The sequence below is a fragment of the Protomyctophum bolini genome (genome assembly GCF_963924005.1).
Source record: "Protomyctophum bolini genome assembly, chromosome: 23".
Classification (NCBI taxonomy): Eukaryota; Metazoa; Chordata; class Actinopteri; order Myctophiformes; family Myctophidae; genus Protomyctophum; species Protomyctophum bolini.
Window position 1 is genome coordinate 4,064,908 of NC_137884.1, and position 10,306 is coordinate 4,075,213.

Sequence of the window (10,306 nt, forward strand, 5' to 3'; positions counted from 1 at the left end):
TGTCTGTCTGGCCGTCCCATCAAAGCCTGCCACTATGAGTCTCACATCAACAAGCTCCAGCAGTGACTCCAACTATCTGCTGTCAGAAGAGTTTGAGGTAATACCAATAATAATAACACACTACAATGCCATTAGATTACAACTATCTGCTGTCAGAAGAGGTTGAGGTAATAACACACTACAGATAATACCATTACAGTGCAGAGAGAGAGAGAGAGATGATTATCCACCTGGGACATTCTGTCCATCTGTCCCGCTGGCACTCTCTCAAAGCCTCTGCCCCTGTGTCTCTCTCTCTCTCTCTCTCTCTCTCTCTCTCCTTCTCTATGGACATGGCATACAGTCTAATTCCCCATCTGTCCACTGTTGATCTTGACGGCAAATTTTGATTCAGTTTTTAGTCTTTTGATCTACAAGGGAGTCAAGGGACTGGTGGAGAAGAGATCAATAGTAGATATACAAGCTCACAACGCCTTGCACTGCGACGCGCTGTGAGCTTGTAGATCTGCTATTTTCAGAACGCAACACCTGAGCACAACCAACCAGTCCCTCTCTGTGAAATCAACACTGATCTCAAAAGACATGGACATGGCTCGCGGTCTAATCTCCCCATCTGTCTGTGTAGGATCTGAAGGATGTGGGTCGCAAACCAGCCCCGTGGACGCTGTTCGCCTGCCAGAGAACCGTGGCAAGAACCGATACAACAACATCCTGCCATGTAGGTCCTGCCCTGTGCATGCGCGTGTGCGTTGATTTCAGCAGCACATTTGTATATAGTTTTTTTGGTCATTTAATCTACAGTTGATTTTGACGGTGCCTTGCCACATTTTACACTTGGTTGCAGGCTGAAAATAGCCGATCTACAAGCTCACAATGTGACACGTGAGCTTGTAGATCGGATATTTTCAGTAACACTCAAGCGCAACCGAAGACAAAATGACTTGTCTTTTATTTCTACTGGATCTCTTCTCCACTAGTCCCTCCCTAGCATTTAGTTCTACTGGATCTCTTCTCCACTAGTCCCTCCCTATAACATTTAGTTCTACTGGATCTCTTCTCCACTAGTCCCTCCCTATAACATTTAGTTCTACTGGATCTCTTCTCCACTAGTCCCTCCCTAGCATTTAGTTCTACTGGATCTCTTCTCCACTAGTCCCTCCCTAGCATTTAGTTCTACTGGATCTCTTCTCCACTAGTCCCTCCCTATAACATTTAGTTCTACTGGATCTCTTCTCCACTAGTCCCTCCCTATAACATTTAGTTCTACTGGATCTCTTCTCCACTAGTCCCTCCCTATAACATTTTGTTCTACTGGATTTCTTCACCACATTACTGTAGTCTGTGGAAGAGTCTGTGGACGAAATTGCCAGTATATTTAGTCATAGTTTGAGCCATCCTAGCTTAGTTTCCATTTAGTTTTCGTCAGTGAAAAAAGGTAGTTGAAACAAACATTTTTCGTCATAGTTTTAGTAGACAAAATCAACACTGTGTGTGTGTTTGCGTGCGTGTGTACTGTGTACATGCGTGCCTGGCCGTGTGCGTGCATGTGCGTACGCGTGTGTGTGCAACGTGACTTGCTGTCGTTAAGTCGGGACACATTAGGCCTGAAGAATCATCTACCTGCCTCGTTAACGTCCTGATGCTATTAGTGGTTTAATTAACGACATACAGTAGGGCCAGTTCCCATGGAAACCCACCAATACATGACTGGTGTGATTGGTGGAAGGTGCCAAGAAGAAAATGGTGTGTGTGTGTGTGCATGTGTATGTGCGTGTGTGTGTGTGTGTGTGTGTGTGTGTGTGTGTGTGTGTGTGTGTGTGTGTGTGTGTGTGTGTGTGTGTGTGTGTGCGTGTGTGTGTGTGTGTGTGCGTGTGTGTGCGTGTGTGTGTGAGACAGAGAGCGCGCGCGTGTGATAACAGATTAATAATGTGTGAAATGTCACCTGTGATGGAAAAATTACTCATATGTATTAAGTAAAAGTATAAATTCTGCAATGTAGAAATACTCTGGTAAAGTCCGGAATTTACCTATAGCTAAGCCCCTCGCCAAACTGCTGTGGTCCAATCACAGCTAACCATAACATGGGTTAGACAAACCTCTCCACCAATAGTTTTCCTATTATGATCGTTTTAAAAAAGAAATGTCACGCACATGTTTTTCCAGTGCATATGGCAGGCCTTGTTGACAGATTTGGAAGAGATTTTGAAGGTCTAGTTCCAAAAATTAACCAGTATTTAATATGTAAAATGGTCCATGATATCTTTACATACAGTAGGAATGAATGAGGCTGGAAAGTGTACAAGTGGGAGAGGGCGGGGCTTAGCTAAAGGTGAATTAGAAATGTACTTGAGTACGGTAAATGTACAAAGTTATTAGTATCAAAATGTACTTAAAGTACCAAAAGTATAAGTACTCATTGTGCAGAATGTCTCATTTCGCAGGTTCAAAGTGTATGAAAAGATTGTGAGCGACGCATTGCGACTAGGCATGTAACGATTCACTCAACTCACGATACGATTCGTATCACGATATGAGGTTTACGATACAATTTTTCACGATATTATTATTATTATTTTTTTTAAAGAAACATTACAGTTTTTTAATTTTATATAATGTATCTTCCCCCCCTGAGATTTTTTTATTTAACTACATTGCAAAAGAAGTAGCATTACTTTTGACAGTGCAGAAACATAATTGCCTTCCTTGATGAGCATCAACGACCATCATCACCTGGGCACAGTCACAGACACACACAGCTCCCCTCCACAGTGCTCTACTACTGAAAGTGACTATACTTTCTCTCCAAAAGCACGTATATGAATATGATGGAATATGACTAAAGCTCACATCATACACTAGCCCCCCTAAAATATATATATATATTTTTAGAAAATCGATGCCTAATTGCGACACATTTTGAGCTTGTAGATCTGCTATTTTCAAATGAAATCTATATAGTGCTGCAGTGTTTAGTGTGTGTGTTTTAATAGGAATTCTACAAATTAACTAGTAACTATAGTTACAATATTTGCCTCTGAGATGTTGTGGAGTAAAAGTATTGGTGTGTGGAAATACTCAAGTAAAGTACAAATACCACAAAATGGTACTTAACTACTGTACTTAAGTAAATGTACTTTAGTTGCTTTCCAACACTGACTGTCATCCAGATGTGATTGTGTTGTGCATGATTCAGTGCGTGTGTGTGTGCGTGTGTGTGTGTGTGTGTGTGTGTGTGTGTGTGTGTGTGTGTGTGTGTGTGTGTGTGTGTGTGTGTGTGTGTGTGTGTGTGTGTGTGTGTGTGTGTGTGTGTGTGTGTGTGTGTGTGTGTGTGTGTGTGTGTGTGTGTGCCTGTGTGTTCCATGCGTGTCTGCGGATGACAGCCGTCTGCGTCATGTGACGACTGGAGTGTGAAAAGTTCATTATGTTTCTGTGTGTCGGTTTTGGACAGATGAAGCGGGTGACGTGTGTGTGTGTGTGTGTGTGTGTGTGTGTGTGTGCAAAACCTTCTTTGCGTGTACATTTGTGTGGCGGTTGCTCGTTCCTATGTGACAATATCTTTGTGTTTTCCTGCGAGAACAGACAACATGACAAATTGATTTTTAACCTCATGCAACGCAGCTCTGGGCTTTGACATTGCTGTTCGGATTAAGCACACACACACACACACACACGTCCACATGCACGTCGTCCGCGCGCACACGTGAGATTTCAAAACACCTAGAAATTATGTTCGGTAAAGAAAGTAGAGAATAATCTTTACAGCAGGATATAAATCTTGTTAAGCACTTTCAACCTATAGCACCATTCAATAGTGTGTAGTAAATTGTTTCATAGACAAAAATGATCACCGATTACTAGTAAGTAATGGAAAATCAATAATTTTGAGCACCTGCACCTGCTTTCTCTGATATTAATAAAGTAAATGTTTTGTAACTCTAGATGACCCTACCAGGGTGAAGCTGTCATACCTGGAGGATGACCCCTGCTCCGACTACATCAACGCTAGCTACATACCTGTGAGTGCACGCTTGCACGCACGCACACACACATTCTAAAACTGTTATGTGCACATATTTTGAAAAAAATGAAAAAAACGATGGGTTATAGCCCATGTTTTTTGAAATTTTGAAAAAAGAAGTTAGCCTCGTTTCTCATCATTTTGGACCATATCGTACGGCATACTATAGCACGCCGTTTTTCATCATTTTGGAGGATTTGAAAAAAATTAAAAAACAATGGGTTATAGCCCATGTTTTTTGAAATTTTGAAAAAAAAAAGTTAGCCTCGTTTCTCATCATTTTGGACCATGGGCTATAGCCCATATTGTACGGCATACTATAGCACGCAGTTTTTCATCATTTTGGAGGATTTGAAAAAAATGAAAAAATAAAAAAACGATGGGTTATAGCCCATGTTTTTTAAAATTTTGAACAAAAAAAGTTAGCCTCGTTTCTCATCATTTTGGACCATGGGCTATAGCCCATATCGTACGGCATACTATAGCACGCCGTTTTTCATCATTTTGGAGGATTTGAAAAAAATGAAAAAATAAAAAAACAATGGGTTATAGCCCATGTTTTTTGAAATTTGGAAAAAAAAAGTTAGCCTCGTTTCTCATCATTTTGGACCATGGGCTATAGCCCATATCGTACGGCATACTATAGCACGCCGTTTTTCATCATTTTGGAGGATTTGAAAAAAATGAAAAAATAAAAAAACGATGGGTTATAGCCCATGTTTTTTGAAATTTGGGAAAAAAAAGTTAGCCTCGTTTCTCATCATTTTGGACCATGGGCTATAGCCCATATCGTACGGCATACTATAGCACGCCGTTTTTCATCATTTTGGAGGATTTGAAAAAAATGAAAAAATAAAAAAACGATGGGTTATAGCCCATGTTTTTTGAAATTTTGAAAAAAAAAAAGTTAGCCTCGTTTCTCATCATTTTGGACCATGGGCTATAGCCCATATCGTACGGCATACTATAGCACGCCGTTTTTCATCATTTTGGAGGATTTGAAAAAAATGAAAAAATAAAAAAACGATGGGTTATAGCCCATGTTTTTTGAAATTTGGAAAAAAAAAGTTAGCCTCGTTTCTCATCATTTTGGACCATGGGCTATAGCCCATATCGTACGGCATACTATAGCACGCCGTTTTTCATCATTTTGGAGGATTTGAATTTTTTTTTAAAACGATGGGTTATAGCCCATGTTTTTTGAAATTTTGAAAAAAAAAAGTTAGCCTCGTTTCTCATCATTTTGGACCATGGGCTATAGCCCATATCGACGTACGGCATACTATAGCACGCCGTTTTTCATCATTTTGGAGGATTTGAAAAAAATGAAAAAATAAAAAAACGATGGGTTATAGCCCATGTTTTTTGAAATTTTGAACAAAAAAAGTTAGCCTCGTTTCTCATCATTTTGGACCATGGGCTATAGCCCATATCGTACGGCATACTATAGCACGCCGTTTTTCATCATTTTGGAGGATTTGAAAAAAATGAAAAAATAAAAAAACGATGGGTTATAGCCCATGTTTTTTGAAATTTGGAAAAAAAAAGTTAGCCTCGTTTCTCATCATTTTGGACCATGGGCTATAGCCCATATCGTACGGCATACTATAGCACGCCGTTTTTCATCATTTTGGAGGATTTGAAAAAAAATAAAAAATAAAAAAACGATGGGTTATAGCCCATGTTTTTTGAAATTTGGGAAAAAAAAGTTAGCCTCGTTTCTCATCATTTTGGACCATGGGCTATAGCCCATATCGTACGGCATACTATAGCACGCCGTTTTTCATCATTTTGGAGGATTTGAAAAAAATTAAAAAACAATGGGTTATAGCCCATGTTTTTTGAAATTTTGAGAAAAAAAAGTTAGCCTCGTTTCTCATCATTTTGGACCATGGGCTATAGCCCATATCGTACGGCATACTATAGCACGCCGTTTTTCATCATTTTGGAGGATTTGAAAAAAATGAAAAAATAAAAAAACGATGGGTTATAGCCCATGTTTTTTGAAATTTTGAACAAAAAAAGTTAGCCTCGTTTCTCATCATTTTGGACCATGGGCTATAGCCCATATCGTACGGCATACTATAGCACGCCGTTTTTCATCATTTTGGAGGATTTGAAAAAAATGAAAAAATAAAAAAACGATGGGTTATAGCCATAGACTGTAAAAAATATGGACAAAGCGTTCCGCGGGTCTAACATGAACGTAAAATGAAGCCTGTCAGTCCTTGCAATGGAAGTCGCCATCTTTCTAGATCCGTTTTGGCCCAGCTGGCCATTGGCTGGCCCAGACAACGAGGCGGGACATCCCCCCTTCTTCTTCGTTGGTTTTTATTTGACTCGAGTGGGTGGGGGATCCCGTTCATAGACTATAACGGTAGCCACGCCCCTCAGAACATGCGCGACTTTATGGTCATTTCTTTTATAAATGGGACCATAATTTTCCAAAAAGAATATTATGACATTAGAAATGAGACTTTAAACTAGTGACTGGAAGCAGAAAGTATTCATGACCATGTTTATTAAGGTAATACAGTCTAGGTGAAGTTGGGCCCAAATACATGGACTTCTATGGGGCTATGGGTTTTTTTGAGCCCAATGACAGCGCCACAACAGGCCATTATATGAACTTTCATTTCCTTAGTGGCTTCACAAAATATCTGTCTGACTGCCCCCCTGGTTATAGCCCATGTTTTTTGAAATTTGGGAAAAAAAAGTTAGCCTCGTTTCTCATCATTTTGGACCAGGGGTGCCCACACTTTTTTGACTTGAGGTCTACTTTTAAAATTGCCAGCTCAAGGTGATCTACCAACCCAAAAAATATTATCCCATTGCTTAAAATAAATAACATTAAGGCATTAGGACTGTTTCAAAATCAATTCTATTTATTCACCTTTTCAGTTACCCCACATTGCAAAGAAGAGATTTTTTGTTAAAGTTACTCTTTGTAATAACGTCAATCAATTTCAATTTGTAATAACATATTGCTCATAAAATGTTACAAATATTAAAAGTATCACACATAAAAAGCATACACAATCACATGAAGGAATAATGCACCACTCAACTCAACCAGAGCAGAACTCCCACCACAGGACTCTGGCAATCAATGAATACAGTTGCAACCACTATATTAATGGAAAGTATTTCATACAATTTAAGTTAAAAAAATCTGAACTATCCCTTTAATCAGATGACTGCTTGCAGCCTTGCACTGAATGGAGTCCGTCAGCGCTGCGTAATCCGGACAGTCACTGCTGACAGTTAGTCTTAAACAGGCCTCCAAGGCTCCAAATGATCGTCCGTCAACGTGGAACGATATTTGGACTTAATTATCTTCATGTGGGAAAACGCTGATTCACATAAATATGTGGAGCCAAATAACGCTGTGAGCGAGGCTGCACAAGTCCTGATGTTTGGATACTTTTCCTTCACGAGTAAGCTCCAAAACTCTCCATCGCGGGCGCGCAACTTTAACTGTATCACTGTATCAGCCTGCAGTGCCATGATCTCATTCTCCAACGCAGAAGAGTTCATGTTAAAAAGTGTTGCTATTTTCGAGGCAATGGAATCAACATCAGCTTCTGAATGGGAAGCACATGAATGTAGCGATGGGCTCGAGTAAGGCAAACGCAGTTGGACTTGGAATGTGACATCGTGAAAAAATAATCTTCTTCCCACTCTGCATGGAAGTGATATGTTTTAGGCTTCATTGCCGCGCGCATCTTTCTATATGAACAATGATGGATAGATATCCTTTTAATTTGTTTGTTTAACAACAGAACAGACCCGACGTTCGCCACACTTGAAAACAAGGCACTGCATTGTGGGGGTTTTTTAAGCCGTCGCCGCGCCGTCGCCTGCCCGAGGCGAGGATTGTTTTTTTTTTTTTTTTTCATGTCAGGGCCAAGCGGTCTACCTGCGCAGCGCTTGCGATCGACTGGTCGACCGCGATCGACGTAATGGGCACCCCTGTTTTGGACCATGGGCTATAGCCCATATCGTACGGCATACTATAGCACGCCGTTTTTCATCATTTTGGAGGATTTGAATTTTCTTTTTAAACGATGGGTTATAGCCCATGTTTTTTGAAATTTTGAAAAAAAAAAGTTAGCCTCGTTTCTCATCATTTTGGACCATGGGCTATAGCCCATATCGACGTACGGCATACTATAGCACGCCGTTTTTCATCATTTTGGAGGATTTGAAAAAAATGAAAAAATAAAAAAACGATGGGTTATAGCCCATGTTTTTTGAAATTTTGAACAAAAAAAGTTAGCCTCGTTTCTCATCATTTTGGACCATGGGCTATAGCCCATATCGTACGGCATACTATAGCACGCCGTTTTTCATCATTTTGGAGGATTTGAAAAAAATGAAAAAATAAAAAAACGATGGGTTATAGCCCATGTTTTTTGAAATTTGGAAAAAAAAAGTTAGCCTCGTTTCTCATCATTTTGGACCATGGGCTATAGCCCATATCGTACGGCATACTATAGCACGCCGTTTTTCATCATTTTGGAGGATTTGAAAAAAATTAAAAAACGATGGGTTATAGCCCATGTTTTTTGAAATTTTAAGAAAAAAAAGTTAGCCTCGTTTCTCATCATTTTGGACCATGGGCTATAGCCCATATCGTACGGCATACTATAGCACGCCGTTTTTCATCATTTTGGAGGATTTGAAAAAAATTAAAAAATTAAAAAACGATGGGTTATAGCCCATGTTTTTTGAAATTTTGAACAAAAAAAGTTAGCCTCGTTTCTCATCATTTTGGACCATGGGCTATAGCCCATATCGTACGGCATACTATAGCACGCCGTTTTTCATCATTTTGGAGGATTTGAAAAAAATTAAAAAATTAAAAAACGATGGGTTATATATATATATATGTACGGCATACTATAGCACGCCGTTTTTCATCATTTTGGAGGATTTGAAAAAAATGAAAAAATAAAAAAACGATGGGTTATAGCCCATGTTTTTTGAAATTTGGAAAAAAAAAGTTAGCCTCGTTTCTCATCATTTTGGACCATGGGCTATAGCCCATATCGTACGGCATACTATAGTACGCCGTTTTTCATCATTTTGGAGGATTTGAAAAAAATTAAAAAACGATGGGTTATAGCCCATGTTTTTTGAAATTTGGAAAAAAAAAGTTAGCCTCGTTTCTCATCATTTTGGACCATGGGCTATAGCCCATATCGTACGGCATACTATAGCACGCCGTTTTTCATCATTTTGGAGGATTTGAAAAAAATTAAAAAACGATGGGTTATAGCCCATGTTTTTTTAAATTTTAAGAAAAAAAAGTTAGCCTCGTTTCTCATCATTTTGGACCATGGGCTATAGCCCATATCGTACGGCATACTATAGCACGCCGTTTTTCATCATTTTGGAGGATTTGAAAAAAATGAAAAAATAAAAAAATTCAAATTAAATGGAGTTGGAACAACTGATGTTCAGGAGGAGGAGAAACGCGCATTGGCCCTGCCCTTCATGCCACTCTCCTCCCTCCACGTCAATCTACCCGTCCCCTTTTATACCTGCCCAGTACCAGCCAGAATCCTCCTTGCTTCGCCCGCCTCGCTGCGTCGCACACTAGCCGCCTCCACAGGCTCTCGCAACCCACCCCCACCCCTTCACCTCCATAGCAGCTCCTCTCCCCGCTCCCCCCAAAGGAGCCACTACATCCACCTTGCCAAAAGTGGATCAAACGATTAAAACAAAACTCTCTCCCCTCCTTATCAGGTTCCTGCGGGGGGATATCGTCCATGCGCACCGTAAGACGAACGCCTTACGACGAACGCCACACGACGAGTGCCATTCGACCTCCTCCCCAAAGACTCCAGGGTCGGCGACCCCCCCCCGGAACCTACTCGCCCGCATTCATCCATCCCACCTTCATCCTTCCATTTCTTCATTGTCAATAAATTCCTTAAACCTTCCCAATGGCGTGTTTATTCCTACTAGTGAAATACAGGTAATTCGAAAATGTTATTTTTGTACTTGTGTTTCTCTTCTTTATATATTACTTTACTGTTGAAATGTAAAATTTACATTTCAACGAAAGGACCTGTAAATGACAACACAAAAACTAAGGCACTGGTGTCGTACTTCTGGTTTACCGGAACGGGGTGCAACTCCCTGCAGTGCCCTGCTCAATGTGTTGTATTTACATGGTTCATTGGTCCATGGTCTCAGAGGTCATCGCTATAGTCTTCATCATTGTTGAGGATTTAAAAAAAGGTGAAAATCGTGGAAAAGCGAAAGGCTATAGCCCATGGT

The 10,306-nt window shown here is 40.1% G+C and overlaps 1 long non-coding RNA gene across 1 annotated transcript; it reads left to right on the forward strand.

Moving 5' to 3' along the window:
- The first annotated feature begins 623 nt into the window (after positions 1-623).
- Positions 624-9,903, forward strand: LOC308310873. The gene is made up of 3 exons (XR_013963552.1): positions 624-718; positions 3,940-4,016; positions 9,770-9,903. It is a non-coding gene; the product is annotated as an uncharacterized lncRNA (long non-coding RNA).
- Positions 9,904-10,306: the final 403 nt, after the last annotated feature.